Source organism: Pezoporus flaviventris, unplaced genomic scaffold (assembly GCF_033815535.1).
Source record: "Pezoporus flaviventris isolate CSIRO_AGI_PZ_B2104156 unplaced genomic scaffold, CSIRO_AGI_Pfla_v1 ptg000001l, whole genome shotgun sequence".
Taxonomy (NCBI): Eukaryota; Metazoa; Chordata; class Aves; order Psittaciformes; family Psittacidae; genus Pezoporus; species Pezoporus flaviventris.
In genome coordinates, this window is record NW_026892549.1 from 32,995,679 (window position 1) to 33,013,605 (window position 17,927).

The following is a 17,927-nucleotide window of genomic DNA, read 5'->3' on the forward strand; positions in this document are numbered from 1 at the left end:
ATGCATCAGATAAGCAACTACAGTCTTGGAAGGAATGGGCTGTGCAAGATTAATGTTAACCCATGCTCTTCTTTCCTTCTAAGACATCAGGATAGAAACATTCGGGGGGAGGGGTGGAGTGGGCTGGAAGCAGAGGAACAGATAGGCCTGTTATTCGTTGTGAATAACACATCCCTCTTAAGTATTACACAAATGGGGACTATATGGTGCAGTGCCCAATCCCTTTTCCCTCTTCCATGGAACTTTCTTGAATAATTTCACTAGTGGAACAGTTTCCACGTTCAAGGGCTGATATTACCATTCCTAACCAAGCATCTAATGAAAAGCAAGGTTTTCCCTCCCCTCTGCCCCCTAAACAGATGATATTCCAAGTCTAACTGCAGCAGGCATTAGATCGGTAACAAGACCATTTAGAGCTCTAAATGTACAGGATACGAACAGTTTATTAATGGCATTCTTCAGACTCCTTTTTCACTGGCATTGATAAAAGTCTCGTTTGAGGTCTGCCACAGTTCTTAAGGACTGGAAGCAAGACTGTTTATAGAGATGCTGGTGAGAGAGTGCTGTTTGATGAATGCTGGAGACTGTGGCTAGGTGTCAGTGCTTAGAAAATGAGGCAAGGACATGAGGTATTAATATTGTCAATGATCTCTTGACAGGAAAACAGATACTGCATTCACCGTCAGATTTAAATAGACATCAAGTGCATTAATGACAAAAGGGCAGACTTCAAACAAAGGGGGCTGTATGGTGCTGCACTGAGCCAGTCTCTGAGTTGGCAATAACCTGATCTGAAAAGACACTGTCAGGGATACAGACAGGCCCGGGATTGTGTGCAGTGACAGAAAACAGAGATGCTGACAGAGATACCGGTGCCATATTATGCCAAGTATATTCTAACACTGTCTCCAGCCCTAACTAAATCTGACATCATTTCCTATCGCTTATAGTATCCTCCACTGCTCCAGCAGAATATTTCTCCCCAGACATCATTACAAACTCCACTGTAGTTTTAAAGTTACTGGCAGGCCTGTGCTGTCATGGAGGCTGGGTCTAGAGGCCTAAGGATAACCTCAGTCAATCTAAATTTGGAGTTTGCTGGAGAAGTGCTCTCATTTTCACTGATATCTCAGCTACTTGAGGTGATCTGAACGCTAAAGTGTGAGGAGCTGTCACCTTGAATAAAATCCTTAAAGTAAAGACGCTCAGTTCCCGGGATGTTCAGCAAAGATGTCGGACAGTCTGGCAGCAGGAAATGAAATCCAGCTGCTGCTGCTCGCCTGGGGATAAAGGTGCTTGGGCTAGTGACAGTTAAAGTCAGCTGAAATTTTTGAACTCCTGCAGCCTACAATTGTTTAAATTAAGGAAGTGTTGTCTCCGCAGAGATTCCCTACCCAGGCACGCAGCTGTGATTCAATTGCTCGGCATATTATACACACCGCTCAGAGAGTCTTGATAAAAGCACGGTTGAAAATGTTGCCATGAGATATTACTTATCATGAAGGTTATTTGTAAAACAATAATCTTGCTCATAAATTACATGTGGTGACTGGTTGTTTTTTTTTTGTTTTGTTTTTCCTCTCCGTTTCCCATCGCCCTTTGGCAACCACAGAAAACTCAGAAAACTACAACAGGCTTGTGTGCTGTAATGAGAATTTTTTTATGCTAAGATATGTCACATATGAATTTAGGAAACCTACTGCTTCTCTCCTGCCTATCTGCTATGACATTAATTCCTTCCAGTGGAGGGGCAGGAGTGTACTTGTATTTTTGCACACAGACAAGGGGAGGAATAAGGGGGAAACAATACATCTGTGGCTGTTGTGGTGTTTTTTAATTAAAATATCCAGCATTTGCCATAATTAGCTAACTATACCCCCTATACATCAAAACAACACACAGCATCCTGAATGAGGTTTCTGCTCGTGGTTCTTTAGAAATAACAACACAAGGTCTCTTGAGGGATCATCTTTCCCGAATGAGGCTTCTAATTTTTCTTTAGTAGCTGCTTTTACCATCACCACAAGCTGTTAAAACTATAATTATGGAAAAAAAAATACATTGGGAAGAATAATTTTTAAATTTACTCTTTATCTTTTAAATGTTTTCCCCCTTTGTAATGGATGTTCTAATTATGCTGGGTAAGTAATGACCTTGCCGTTGCTTGCATGTGTTGTGGTATCAGTCTTTCTTCACAAACACATTGTAATGTCAGCAACACCAGCTTTTCCTTAGCTGAGGGAAAACCCAATTATCAAAATAAATAAATAAAGACATACATGCATACTAAAGCTCATGAAAAATTATTCAAGTCATGTTTGCTCCTTTTAAATCTGGCGTGCGTTGCAGAGAGCTATGGTGCAGTTGGACCTCCATATACTTTCCTAGAGCAAGAGAAGTTTACAGATCTTTATTTAGTATGTGGAAAATGGTACAAAGAAGTTGGTCTAGATGTGCTAGACCTACAGATCATGCAGCTTCAGCCACAAGCCATAATTTAGCTCAGGCCAACAGGGACTTAAGGGAATGCTGTCTGGAAGCATCTTATTGCCTTTCTTTTCCTTAGCAAATAAATGCTCTCCATCTATTAAAAAAAAACCCAAACCAGCCACCTCTCAGCCCTCATACCTGGGGAACCTCTTAGCAGCACAGCCTTCTCCAGTAGCATGTAGTTTTTTTGAAAAGTAATTACTAAAACTATGTAATTGCGCCAACACTTTTGCCACCCCCATCAAAACCTATTGCCACATCTGCCCAAGATTCCCCTCAGGCATCCATTTTAACATCAAATGTTTTTAATAAACCCCTCTACAAGTGCAAACAGCAAAGTATTCACAATTAAATTTGTTTGTCAAACACACCGGTCTACAGTATACATCAAGGATTGCATTTCAGCACACAGTCTTTTGCCTGTCTTCCACACAGGGAGCTGTGGTCTGACAAAGTGTAGCACTTCATAAACAGACTCAATATTCTAGCAGAATTCCACTTCACCTAACTTTAATTTGAGTACAGTACCTAAATCCTCCACTGCCAATTTGTAGTTGATCCATATTCATCTCTTTTTCCACAACCTGCTGTTATATAGTTTTGCTATGGGCTATTAAACAGCTGCCATGTTCCACCAAGAAGCTGGGTGCATTTCAGTGTGGTTATACTACCAATCTGGAAATTGTTTTGAGACCCTTCAGAATGAAATATCAATACCATTATCATTTTTTTCATAGGCACTTGGCCATATTCTACAATTAACGAACAGAAGTTCAAAGATTCCCTTAAATATTAATATAATATTCCTTTAAAGGAAAATAATTCCCTACCTACAACATTTAGAGGAAAATAAATACCTATCATCAAGTCTGCAATGCTACTGGTTTAGGTAAAAGACCTCCTTCAGTCAAATTAATTTAGAACTCTTAATTTAGGGAATATTAAAGCTGGTTTGAAGCAAAAATTCCTTTTGTATAGGAGCTTACTAATTTTACATTTTATATTTATCTTCATGGAAATTCTAACAATTTTATCTAGTTGTCTAGGTGACAACTTACTGTCAATTCTACCTTCATTTTCTATGAGAACTGAAGTACTAGAGATTTGCAAGAAATTAGGAGCCTAATCCTCTCACCTTCAATAGCACATAGGTTATTCTTTTCTACTGAATCAGAACTAAATCATACATACTATCACAGTCATTTTAGTTTAAAAAGAAAATCATTCCATCTAATTGTACCTGAGCTATCTATTTTAATATTCAGCATTAAGAATACTGAATCAACTGAATGCTGTAAAAAAAAAAAAATTTCCAAGTGTGCTCCTTCTAAACATTTGCTCTGTAATCCTCAATTAATCATTAAAACAAAAAACAAGGAAAAAAAACACAACAAATCCACAACCAAACTAAAAACAAACAAAAAAACCTGCAACAACAAAAAAAACACCAAAACAAACCCCACCCCTGCTTCCCTCCCCCCCCCCCCCCCCAAAAAAAAAGGGGAGGGGGGAGCGGAGGAACCAAGCAAAACAAACAACAACAAAAAGCTCCCCCCCAAAAAAACAAACCCATAAAAGCATCAGCCTAACATCCAGACAAATCAGCTTGAAATTCAGATCCATGCAAAGCCTTGAAGCAGGCAAGGGTGGGAACCTGTAACAAGGTGGGAGGAGACGGGAGAGTCTAAGTATTGAACAGTGATAAGAAAAAAAGAAAAAACAGCAAGTTTGCTTGGACCCAAGTAGTGCACTTTTAGTTTTACTGAGTCTCGCGGCTCTAACATCAAGTAAACACAAATGCAGAAGAAAAAAGGATATTTTTTCTTCTCTCCTTCTGTTCCCTGCCCCCCACAAATACTGAGTGTTGTCCAAGTCAGTTTTCTAAGATTCATTCATCTCCTTTGAGTTGCAGACATTTATTTATTTATAGGTGGGCCTTCACAGTTTATGTAGAAATAAATTTTTATAAACAAGAACAATATTTTGACCAATTAGAATCAAGAAATCCTTTAATGTTGGATACCTGTTAGAGCCAAAAATGGTTGAGAGTGGTTGTTATGTTGTTGGTCCATGTTCTGTAAATTAGATCAAATTTAATAGAAAATTTAAAACTATAAATTTATAGGACAATAAGGGAGGGAATTATAGGCAGATTTTTGTACTTCATGTTGACTTTTGGTGGAACAGAATCATTCTTTCTATTGAATATGATCCAGTTTATGAACTTTCTGACACAGGAATCTGAGAAGATCACATGGAAGATAAGAAAAGGTGTAAAGGATTATGTGGGTCATTAAGTCCTCCCAAAAGCAGCCAAGTATGTAATTTAGAGAGGTCCACTCCTCTGCCACAGGAAACAGACTATTGTCAGTATGGGGGAGCTTGAGCTCAAAACCTGCAATGTGGTGCAGGAAAAGAACAGGATCTGTTTGTTGCAACCAAATTTTCCAGAATGCTCCAGGTTGGAGTCAAGACACAGGATCTAGACTCCTTAAATCAGAACAGAGGGACCAATAGAAAGAGAAGCATACAACAGCTAAGGGAGTTGTCCATCTTTGGCTGGGACACAGTTGAATGCTGTAGAAAGGTTATCTTATAAAGACCTGAAATTACATAGCAATAAACCAAAACCAAACATACACACCCCCCCCAAAATAGTACCATAAAAATCACAAAAGCTAAATAGCAAAACACACAAATACTAACTTCCTTTATAATAAATGAATTAATTATTTTTAAGAGGATAGAAACATTAAACGTAAGCAAAAATAATGCATAATTCCTATGGAACTATATATCCATAAAGGGATCGGGTTGTGCTTGAGAAGGCTGAGGATAGAGCTCACTTCAGCAAAAGCAGAATTCTTACACCATGACCACAACACTCACAGAGTGGCCCCCAGATACTCCTACAGGGGTCTGCATGGATTAGGGACTGCAGATTTCCTAGAGAAGGAGGACATTCCTTAAGTAGCAAACTGCTGATCCTGATTCTCCCCTCCCTCTGTGGGTAACAACAATAAAAGAAGGTAACCTTCACATCCAGGGGAGATGAATTACCTCTTTGCTCTGTTCCCTGCACAGGGATGCCAAAAAGTGATAACACTTTCCTCTGGACACCCTACAGCACGCGGTACAAAGTGGTCTTTCACACTGAAAGGAAATACAGATTTGATTTTGTGCCTTTCAGTATCTGTCTACAGCAATGCTGTTGGAATTATATAACTAAGCTAGAGCCGAGTGGAATCAGAGCAGGCAAACTAAGACACTGAATTATTGCAAGTATCCTGCACAGACAAGTACTGTGACATGTCAAGTCTCACTGGCATGCTTGTAGGAAGGGGGGTGGGGGGGTAGGGAAGAGGGAGTATGTGGGGAACTGAGAGTAGGGGAGGGGAAGAAAAGCAGTCAACAGGGAGAGGATGTTGGAAAAAATTGCAGTGAAGGTGATAGGAATACAAAGATGTGAAGTTTGTATCCCAGGCCAAGGGAGCTGCATAAATGTCCAGTGTAAACTAGCAGTCAAGCTGATGTGTGATAAAGTGCAGCCTGCTGTAAATACACTTCAGGGCTCCCAGTGCAGCTGGGGATGAAACTTGTAATTTGGAAGAGGGGGAAAAAAAAAAAAAGTACAAGAAAAAGAAAAGTGGGGGTGAGGGGAGAGAAAAAAAAATGCACTGCAAGCTTTTTCTCACATAATCTGTTACTGGAAAATGGAGAAGCTTGTCCAAATCCGTGGGAATAAGCTGATGAGCTGATACTTAATAATAAACCATATTGTGTCATGGTGCGGAGTCATCTAGATCCATTCAGGCCACAAACTATATTACTTTATACAGCCCTGGCTGACATACATTTAAAGCCCTCTACACATTAAGGAGCCATTAGGCTGACAGATTAAAAGTTATCTTGGAGCTAATGTTTCCATTATGCGTATCCTGGCAGTGGAACAATCAACACACTGTTCCTCAGATGTCATACTTTGTTTTAAAAAAATGGGTAGGGGGGAGAGAAGGGGGAAACGAGGGTATCTCTCCCTCCTTGAATGACATTGACATGATCAGCTTTGATCTGGGCATGTGCTGTCTACAGATTCTCTACTGTTGGCTAAAATAGGAGCATTTGGGGCATAATACTTTAAATCATTAACCAGTTCCATACTCCTCCGGGTATCATTGTTACAATTTAAGGTCCTACACTTGGGATTGCTTTGGAATCTTTCCATGCTTATTGTAACCATCATCAGAGAAATATGGGGGGGGGGGGGGGGGAGGGAGGATGTCTCTCTAGTGAAAATGAAGCAAAAAGCACCAAACAAAAAACCCAAATGCTTTTGTCTCTTCACTGCTTCTTTACCATTTTTGCACTCTCAAATAATGTTATGGATGGAATTAATGCTGACTTTACAACACAGTATTTCTTGTTGAATAAGGTAAAAAATTCAAACAGTTTTTTTTTTAATTACTCAGACACATAAATTGGATAGTCAGCTAGACATTGCAGTCAAAGAAATCCAAGTGTACAGAAAGCATCAGCATGCCAATTATTATGGGTGAACTGATGCTTACATTTGAATGCATACAATACCCTTGAAAGAGATGGAGGGAAGGAAGTATGGGTTCTTTTAATCTATTAAAATACTTCTTCATATACCTCATTCTCTCATATATAGTCTAAATATAAGTAGTAAAGGCAGAACAAATGTCTATAAATATCAGTGCAAGTCAGGTTATATGTGTTAAATACCCTTCATCTCTAAACCAATGTCACGAGGGCTTAATTACTTTCTATTAATGACCAAATACCCTAAACTGGACTAGTAATTTTGTAACCAGGCAAAAGACCACTCCCCACCAAAACAGACCCTCACCCTGGCTTCCCTCTCGCCAGTCAGCTTCAAGCAGAGAGCATCAGCACTAGAGGGCAGCATGCATTTGTCTAAAAATCGGACCACACCAGCAAACTAAATATTCCAGAATGACAATTAAAAGCAACACTGTTTGTTAGTTTTGCAGCCAATTTCTTGTTCTGTCATGATCAAAGCCCATATTTATACAACCCCTTCTTTCAGCCTTTGTCCAGGAGCTTGACTTCTGGTGGACTAATCTCAGTGAGCATCAGTTTGTGTATACAGATGGCTACAAAAGGATGTCACTGGGTAGTGGTCTGAACAAAAGGCTCAAAATGTTGTACAGGGGGAGGTGACCAGTCGTCTACACCACTGGCTTCCACTGCAACTGGGGTGGCACTTGCTATTCTCTCACATTGACAACATAAATTCTAATACTGTTTTGAAACATCTTTCTATTACATTTGATAATGCAACAGTGTTGCAGTGGTAAGAGACACTTTTAATGTATTTAGAATGGTGGAGGAAAAGGAGGTTGTAAACTCCCATTCCTACCATATATTAAAGTTCAGCTCTTCAGTGTACACTCACCACATTAACTTACAAGATTTTCAGTTAATTTGGCTAGCATATGCAAAAATGACATTTCTTCAGGCTGCTCTATACTTTGGGCTACATTCTACTAATAATGCTTACATTAATAAGCAGTGGAGTTAAATCATGAAGAATGACAGGGTCATTAAGAAAACAGAAAGTGAGTATAATTATATTGTACTTCACAAACTTTAAACATACACAGATTGCATTAGCAGTAAAATGTAAGGGGGGGGGGGGGGAAGGAAGTTTGGGCTTTTAGTAACTGTGATAAAATTAAACAAATGTACCATGATTTATGGGTCAGAAAGCAAACTTTTGGAATAATGGTTCGGAAAGTCTGCAAGCATTCCAATAAAATTATAAATTCTTATGTGAAAAAAATCTGAGCAGCAGGGCCTTCTGGAGAGTTTGGACATAAATTTGGCTCATCTCATGAGTAAAACTTGTTTTTGGATCTCAAATGTGTTCCTGCTGTAGGAGTTCACATTAGGAAAAAAAAAAAAAAACAAACCATGCAAAATTCAGTCTGGCTCAACTGGTTTGAAATTTCTCAAGAGAGTCATCTGAAATAAAGACAAGTTGCTTTTTATTTTTAAAGCTGGGAAAGAAAGTCTCTCAAATAAAATTAAAGAGCATAATGAAATAGTGTTGCTGTCACATTACAATACAGTTAAGGGAACCTTCTTTGCATTCCATTACTTGCTCCTTTCCATAAGCTTTTCCTCAGAAACAAAGAAGACGTTTAACTAATCGCTAATGATAGGATTGCTGAGATTCTTCCTAATATAAAACCAAACATTTTTAAGAAGGTGATACTATAAGGCCCTGGATTCCCTTGATTTCCAGTGGAAGCTGAAGGCATTTGGCACTTTGTAAGACACATCCAGACCCCACATAGATCATGAGCTCTTTTCTCTCTTCTATAGCTATTGCTATATAGCACCAAATGAAATCAGAAATGCATCCGGATCCAAACACCCAAAGTGTTCAGCAAATACCTAGTTATGCGGACTAAGTCTGTGGCTTGCCTCCTGGCAGAATTTTGTTCTATCGTATAGCATATAACACCAGCTGCTTTTGCTAAATACTTACTGGCCATAGTCTATCTCCTAAACACTGACTGCCTCTAGTGCTGAATGCCAAAACATTGTCGTTGTTTCCTATCCTCAAATCTTTCCCCCCTTCCTCAGGCTCCTTTTAAAAACATGCTAATGAGAGGGAGGCTGAAGGTTAAATCACAGTGGACAGGAGAACATAGTTTACAAGCGCACTTTTAGCCTCTATGGAAGCTTTTGCTAAAGATAAAAGATAGGAGGCTAAGAAACAGCAAGAGTACGGCACATTAAAACCCCTCCATTAGAGTCAGAGTCATTAAAGCTTAGTCAAAGCACCAAAGACTTTCTAACAAGTATTATGCTTAGTAAACATTTTCCACTGGAGCATGGATATTGGTGAGAGCTTTTGGAGTGTGTCAGTTAATCAGTATTCACCCGCTTTGACAGCCTGAAATATTACTCACTTATTTGTCTGGTTCAAATTTGTCAAACTTGACTATGTTGTAAGTTAACATGTCCTCATATTAAAAAGAAGCCAACTGGCAAACGTGCACATTGGACCTAATAAACCACATCTGGCCAAACAATCAGGCAATACTGATCACTGTATCACTCACAAGCACAAATTAACAGTGACTGTCTTTGAGACTATCAAGCTATACAGGAAGCAATAACCTGCTATCTACTACTTTGCCAAATATCCTTTAAATGGTTAACTGAAGGATAAAAACTTCACCACATTCTGCTTCTGAGATATTCAATGCAGCTTGGTTAAAGCTGAATAAATATTTTGGATGTCTTGGGCCATTTGCAGATACAAATACAAGAAATGCTTAAGACAGAAGCTGTCCCTCAATCCCGAGAATGTTTTTCTGTCAAGGAAGCTCCCTCTGCCACCAGAAGGTCATTTAGACAATGACTCTTACAGGTACTTCTCTTCACCTTCACTCTCAGAGTGGGTGGTATTAAAATGGAAAGTGCTCTGAAAGTAGCAGGTAGTTCAGGATTAGACCATTGCATGAATTCACAGTGGGAAAGCTAGTTACATACAGTCACTGTTTGGTTAAATATAGTCAACAGCAGGACACAACTGCTGCTGTTAAACCTGGGGCAGCACTGAACAGCCTCTGTCCTGAATGAGCAAATACCGGGCACTCTAACTTCCACAGCATCCTTTGTGCTCTCCAACAGAAGCAATGCACAGCACAACTGCCCTGCTGAAGACCTCAAAGATCTCAAAAGCAGTAACTAAAAAATATACAAGAAAGATCTTTTCAGGGATAAGGAAAGCTTAACCACTTACGTGTGTGCAGTGAACTCTCTGGTCCTTTCAGAGAGGCTCCCAGGAAGCAGCTATAATGCTACTTAAGTATTTCAGTCTTTGGCCAAAACAAGCTTGACATCCCTGTTGGCATCTCTGCTGAGAACAGACACTAGCCTTATTCAAAAAACATCAAATGTGACTTTCTGCTATCTGTGGCTGTGGCAAAGCGGAATACTGAAGGCAGGAGGGAGAGAGGTCATGAAGGAAGCGGTAGTTAACGGGCTAAAGTGAGTGTTATAATCCCCAAATAGCAGCTGGACTGAATGTTTTCAGACAATTTGCCTGTCTAAACCAAGGCAATATCATTTTTCTTTCTTCTAGGAGAGGGTTAAGAATAATCTGAAGCTTGGAAAATGGCTGCTGTTGATATTAGTGAGGCCTTCTCTTTAACTAGATCCTTCAGGAAAAAACAAATTAATCAACAGCCAGCTGAAGTGGGTTTAATGATTGCATTCTGCATACAATCAGCTTTTCCCTTTTCAAGGGCCATCAATATGTCAAGGGAAGACATATCTGAAGGATATAGCTCTTAACATCAAGGTTATCTATTCTCCACAAGGCTCCCACTCCTTACTGGGCTGATACTTTACGCTGCCTGTGTCTAACATTTTCATCAACTCTGCAATCAATCAAGGTAATAATGTTGTGCAAAAAATCAATTAACAACGCAATTAAACTTTCCTTATTATCTCAAAGGGCTGAAATAATACCTAAAGGGAAGATAGACTCACTGAATGCAGACATCCATAACCCAATGTGAAAGTGAATTATGAGGTTAGACAGATGCAGGCATGTACTCGCGCTGTTATTTTCAAAGGGATATATCTCATCCAGGCAGTGTATCAGTCACCACCAATCCCATACCCTAAAATTCCAAATTACTTTTAAGAAATATACGATGCGCAATATCCATTTCATATTCTCTTTTAGAGATAAACACCCCAAAATCCGAACAGGGGTATTATTCAAAGACAAAATGATCTTTCAGAAAGAACATAAAATATAAAAGCTATAATAACATTTACATCTGTATACCACCCCTGTCTGTAAATGCAGGTCATCAATTATACATAATCTGTAGTGAATAAGGAACAGAAGAAACAGCACAACATTTAAAGCCCAAAGGCTGAAATTTGCAAATACCTTGCATCGTGTACACTGAAGGAAGAGCCCCAATATGAACACATGCAGCAAAACCAGCAAGTATTACTCACTGAAAATAAGACAAAGTACCCATATTATTTTGCAATTACATTCAGCCCTCATGGAACCATCATTCCCGAGAGCTTAGAGTTTTAAACCACACTGAAAGCAGACGATTAACCCCTTGCTGTTGGGAAGATTTGCGTTTTAGCATAAAGACATAAAGGATCAGGTTCACCCAGCACACCACTATAACGGAGTCCATACAGTTAGTTAGGCACCCAGGTGCTACAGTTTTGTGTCAGAGATGCGTGGATGAAGATCTGGGGGAGGGAGAAGAAAAGAGAAGACTAGGAAAGAATACATCTAAAATTAACTCTCATATGAGTGATCTTACTAGTCCTCAGGGACAAATGAAAAAAAAAGTGTTGTTATACAAAGAAAATGACCATGACCAAGCTAGGTCTTTACTGTTTTGTTGTTTTTTTTTTTTGACACCTATCATTTTCTATCACACAACTTGAGCATTCTCCCTCAGTCCCCTCTTGTTCATTTCCCAACACACATACACAGCCTTCAGCCTCTGTTGTTTGCATTTAACATAGACAAAAAGATAATGAAAATACAAAATATTTAAGGGAAACCTATGTCATAGTGACAAGCTAGGATCACATCCTGTAATAAGCACAGGAAAATTTGGAAGCGGAAAAGGTTTCCTTAAACACTGCACTTTGAATTCCTCTATTAAAGGGCACTCTGTGCGTCTGTGTTAGCAGAGGTGTTCTACAAAGCAGTTCTCCCAGCAGGGTTTGCTTAAGCACATAAAAGCTGCAATTCAGAAACAGTCTATTCTTATACTTAGCTCATGTAGTGCAAGTAGCTTGTTTGGACCAAGAACATCTTTTGTTTGTTGATAATTCTCCCAGGTTTTATCTTTGCCTTGCACTTCATGCTCTTCCCCTGCCACTCCCCATGCTGTGGAGTCAGTCATGGGTGAGATACAAATAAGTGTGATTAAATTTTCCACAATTTCTAAAACGTTACACACTTTTCCTGCACAGATTTGAGGCATTAATATTATTCCAGGATTAGAGAACTTAGCCATTTCTATCTTAACCTTTAGGAAGGTAATTAATATGTTTTCGTTTTCAATGACTTCATTGTGTGTCTATCAACTGGAACCATTCCTGCTGTGTGTGTGATTCCACTGACGATGGGGTGTGTTGGATTTTAAATGATGTGCTAGCACTTCTGTTCCCTATATACGCTAGTTTATGTGTTATTCATGACTTGCATTTGGAGACATGGATACACAGATGTAAATGTTATTAAAGCTTTTGTGTTTTAGATTCATTGTGAAAGACTTCTTTGTTTTCAGATAATTCTTTTAACCATCACAAATAACCAGCAATACATGACATTGTCTTGAGACTTTTTTTCTTTCCTGTTAAGGTTTTTGATTAAGCGGTTTATTTTTTTTTTTATCCCTAATGTTCTCTCTTCATCAAAATAAAATACAGGATAAACTGACAGACAGCAGAGTTACACCTGCAGGATAACGTAGAAATAAACCCCTTTTTATCATATGCTCATTATACAAAATCAGAACAAAAAGTTACTTCATTTTTTAATAGCTGTCAGGTCTGTGGGTCCCAGTTCAAGAAGGCTGCAACTGGCATAATTCTCAAACTGCTTTCAACCTTTAACATCACATTTGTATCCCTGAGGAATTCAAAATTAACATGGCAAAGAAAAAGATACTTTCCTAAATCATGCTCTCGTATATTTTATTTTTTTTTTTAGGTTAAAATTAGTTTAATAGCTTTGTATCACTATTTAAATATTTTGACTTTTTGATATACATACGATGAATCTTTGTTGCACTGGTACAATATAGGAAAAAGTGTAACACAAGTATGTACTTAAATGCATGCTATGTATCAGCCTTGCAAAACATTACCCAACCACTAGTAAGAGGCAAGATTTCTGACGGACAAATAAAACACCACAAAATATTTTAATCATCGCATATTAAGTCAAAGGGTGAGTAGGCAGATTTGTGTGTCTGGGCTGTTAAACCTTCAAGACAGAGAGGCTGCTCTATTTAGTTACATATATATACCCATGTAACTTTGAACTGAAACAAAAGTACTCTCAAAAGGCCATGTTTAATCACTTATAATTTTGTGATTTGCCAATATTTAGATACTTTCATTTGAAGTTGAATCTCTCTTCAAATATGGAGTCTTGGAGGTCTCACATTTTCTGCCTTTGTTTTAAAGGAAATCTTTTACAGCAAATATTTTCTTTCCGCCTATATTTTATCCATGAAGTCTATAATACATAGCAGCAGCCTCTCTACAAAGTTTAAGTATTGAGAAACCATATTATAAAGGACGTCTATGACTGAAATTTAAGCTTGTAAAAATCTAACTTGGCATAATTTAGTCAGATGGTATAATGGGTTGACCAAGAAAATAACTTTATTATGTTTTCAGCTGTGGGAGTAGTGTGCTAGATAGCAGCAGCCTGCACTCCCCAACGTACCATTTTACAAAGGACTTCATATTCTGTTGTGAATAGTTACTGAAAAGAGAGTTTTCCATCTGACAGAGAGAATCAATCTAATGTCACACACTCTTTACCTCCAATTTTCTACTAGAACCACCTCTGTCTGGTGCAATCTTGTTAATGTTTTGCTGTAGATAGCTGCTGGTTTACTTCACATGCCACTAAAGCTTACTGCTTTTGAGCAGTTTTGGAAAACTGCTTCTGAGCTTTATGAAATGGAAGACAATTTTTGAAACTGAACCAAACTGTAACTTAATTCAGCAGGACACTGCAACCCTGCTTCTAAGTCTTTGATGCTTAATTATGACAATAACAAGGCTTCAACCCTCCCCTTCACCAGTCACATTGAAGTCAGCTCAGAACTACTCCGCAGACCATTTCTAATGACCATAAAACAGTATGTCATTGCTCAGTTGCCTTACACTGCATTCCAGGTAAATCCTAGACAATGTGCAGTATGGCCATACAATGGAAGGAGCAACCGACTCTCTACTGCAGGAGGTAAGATCAGAAGAAAGCAGCATGTCTGGAAGCTTCATAGGATTAGGCCATATTAGCTCTTTGAGGGTAGGAAGCCACTTTTTCTGGGACAAGTGCTGGGACAGCAGAAGAGGTGGAGAAAACGCCATTTTTGCATTATTTCAATGTTGCATTGCACTATGGGCTCTTGAGCCTTCACAGACTGTCTGGCCAATGTACCCATTTTATTATTTTACTTTTCATGGTGTAAACACATATTTATTTGTGGGCTTGCTCAAAAATGAAAATAGTTCTTCATCCAGGGAGTACACAAGAGTAACATTTTCAAATGCTTCTTCAACAATTATTTTGTTATCAAGAAGCAGTGTATAATCTCTTATAAACAAGACACTATCAATCTGCATTATTTAGCCAAATCTGGCTTTATTTACAATATTAGTAGCTGTCTTATCTGAAGTAGAACTTGATGCCACATAACAAGGAGATGTTGAGAGAAAATAAAATTATTAAAATGATTGAAAATAACATTGCCTGCCTGCCAAACAGAAGTTAGATATTTAGATGCCTCTCTAGTAAGAAATTTTTGCCACTCCTGCAATGCACCCTCTGCCTTAAAGTCTTTGGTAAAGCCAAAAAAAATATGCTTGGAGATCATGAAACAGGAGGTCGGTCATCAAAACTCTGCCAGATGACTCACTACACTGTTATTAAGAGCAATTATTTAACTAAATGAAATATTTTAGAGAGATGATGAAGTCAAGAGAAAATCAGTTCAACCAATCACCAAACAAGCAAACAGGGACCCATAGGCTTGAGACCACCTTCCCTTTCTGAAGTAGTTCCACAGTATAACTTACCAAAAGGTTCATGAGACCACACTAGACCATCGAGGGTCTATTCAGGAAAGATCAGCCAACACACAGGTATTAAAACTGATAACAGAAAGATGGTAAAACATGATCTTTTCCCGTTTGTTAGAGTTCTTTTTCTAACATGGAAGAAGCTTGTCTTTTTATAAGACCCAGTGATATGTCAACAACATTTTTCTTTAGGTAAAGAAAATAAATTCATGTAGTCTGTCACACAGCCAAGAAACTCTGCAGGCCTGGTGAATCTGGCAATCTTGTAAAGCCTCTTTCCCCATTTATAGCAATGATGGGTAAGTTCTGGACACACATGGCTCCAAAATTTATTGACTTCAAGTGCAATTAATATCCAAGCCTCTGGGAAGCTTATATAAAGCTATTACTCTGTTCAAAGTTGGGGAAAAGGACCATCAAATGGTTATTCTTAAAGTTATTTTTTCTGTTTTTCTTTGTCAAGAGAAGGAAAGGGGGAATGGGGGGGGGGGGGGAGGAATGACTGCTCCATGATTATAAATCTTCTGAAACTGTAACTCAGGAAAAGACTTTTCAAATAAAATGTTTCCCAGAAAAGCATATTTGGCAGCGGTTGGCTCTTGTTTTCTCTAATAACCATTAAAAGTCTGCCCTAGTAAACCATTTTACTGCAACGTTTGAAATGGTAGAGTTTACATTTTATTTAATGAATAGTTGCAGAGCATTAAAGCAACATCTTGTCGGCAAAACAGCTCCTTATCCTCGCTTTGTCTCAATTGGTTTTTTTACATTTCATTTTCAATGACATGTCAGCCGTCTCTCACCAACCTCAAAGGAAAGTTGAATGCGGGGCTTACAAAGTTAAGCTGACATTTGCTCTCTTCCAATAAAAAATATTTAGTCCATTAAACATAAATACCTGTCATTATGATACATGGACTGGGTACAAGCCTCCCGTTTCCCTCTGATGTTTATTACATCCAAACAACTGCAGTGCCTGCATGTTTTCAACTTTAGTGTATTGATTAAACTTTTAAATGGCTGCCATATAACCCAGGGACATCAGGAAGATTAATTTGCGTCAATGTTCATCTGTAATTCATTAGCCATTTATTCTTTACAACCACATGGGCTATCAAGAAAATGCAGGCCATTTTTCACTCTGCACAGGCTTGGGAACAGATCCTGAAATTTGTGCTGCATACAAATAAGCTCCCCAGGCCTGGCCACTTAAACTGCTTGGCTTTTCAAAAGTTAAAGTTGGGAATAACAGCAGAAAAAAAGGAACATAAAAAAAACAGAAATGGACAAAATATACATCCTCAGGGTACTAGGGATTTAACTGAGTTTGTCCATTGTCTTTTCATCCATGGATTATGGTTTCTTATTTCAGTCAGATTAAAATAACTGAAACTTGTTTCTGTGCAAAGGCCATAAATAAAATGAGTTGCACCCCCCTCTAATATCTTCTAAGATGCAGTTACTTGGAGAAAGCTAGAAAGCACCAGTGAAGTGTAAAAAGCTCATGCCTCAAGGAGGTTGTAGCTGTGAATCTAAGAAAAGGATGCAGTTTTAAACAACTCTCACATTTATTGTGGATTCCAGTTCTGCCTTTATTTGGTAAAATGCCCAGCTAAATATTGGTATGTTTCCTTAGGGCAGAGGTAAGCCATCTGGCTCCTTCATTTGCCCTACTGACCCCTTGGCACAGTATGAAGTGCATATTAAATAAGGAAAAGGAAAGAGAACAGCCATAAAGCAAACAAAAATGCACATGAATTTTACATTTACAACATGGAAAGATCAATGAAACTCATCCTGGTTTCTTTACTTTTCGCTACTTATAAACAAAGTAGCGTCACTGCCTCGGTAAACACACAGTGGTAGGGCATTAGACTCATTGAGCCTAATGGCAGTAATCTAAATTCCAAAAATGAAGATCTCTAATCAGACAAATCTGACAGGTTCCCTGTTGCAGACAGGAACATAAGCATAATAGCACCCTGTAACAGAGAAATCTCCACATAGGCCTAATACATCATTTAGGATGTAACGATCTTTACCCAACAGCAACAGTCATTGTGCTGCCATTTTAAAATGTGGAATTATGCATACATTTGAAAACAAGGAAGAATGAAACAGTTTTCTTCTAATATCAGTGATCACCTTACTGTTAAATATAAACCGAGCTGAAGAGAACTCTGGAGAGAGCACCCCAACCCATCATAAACCCAGCCACAGCATGGGTACAAAAGAACCAATGTAGTAAGCTCCACACAGATGTCACTTCAGAAAGTCTGTGAGACTGAAGAAGATAATCAAAAGCATGGCCATGAAAGTCTAGGAAATGATTTGCCAACTTTGCCAAATAAATATTTCTACAAAGATTTAGAAAAGGCAAACAATATATGTGTGAATTACAAAACATATGTTGTGAATGTGATGTTCTGTTTATTGTAATCCTCACGGCGCAAAGCTGATGCCATGCTCAACCTGCCTACACAGTCCAGCCTGGCCTCTTTACATCTATAGCAAATTGTGATCCCACTGCAGGATGTTCTGTGCTAAGGCACAGAGGG

At 38.5% G+C, this 17,927-nt stretch overlaps 1 protein-coding gene across 1 annotated transcript in view; it reads right to left on the minus strand.

The window, feature by feature from the left end:
- The window catches only part of LRMDA (leucine rich melanocyte differentiation associated), a 716,652-nt gene that overhangs the window by 3,593 nt on the left and 695,132 nt on the right, over positions 1 to 17,927 (minus strand). The window lies entirely within an intron of this gene.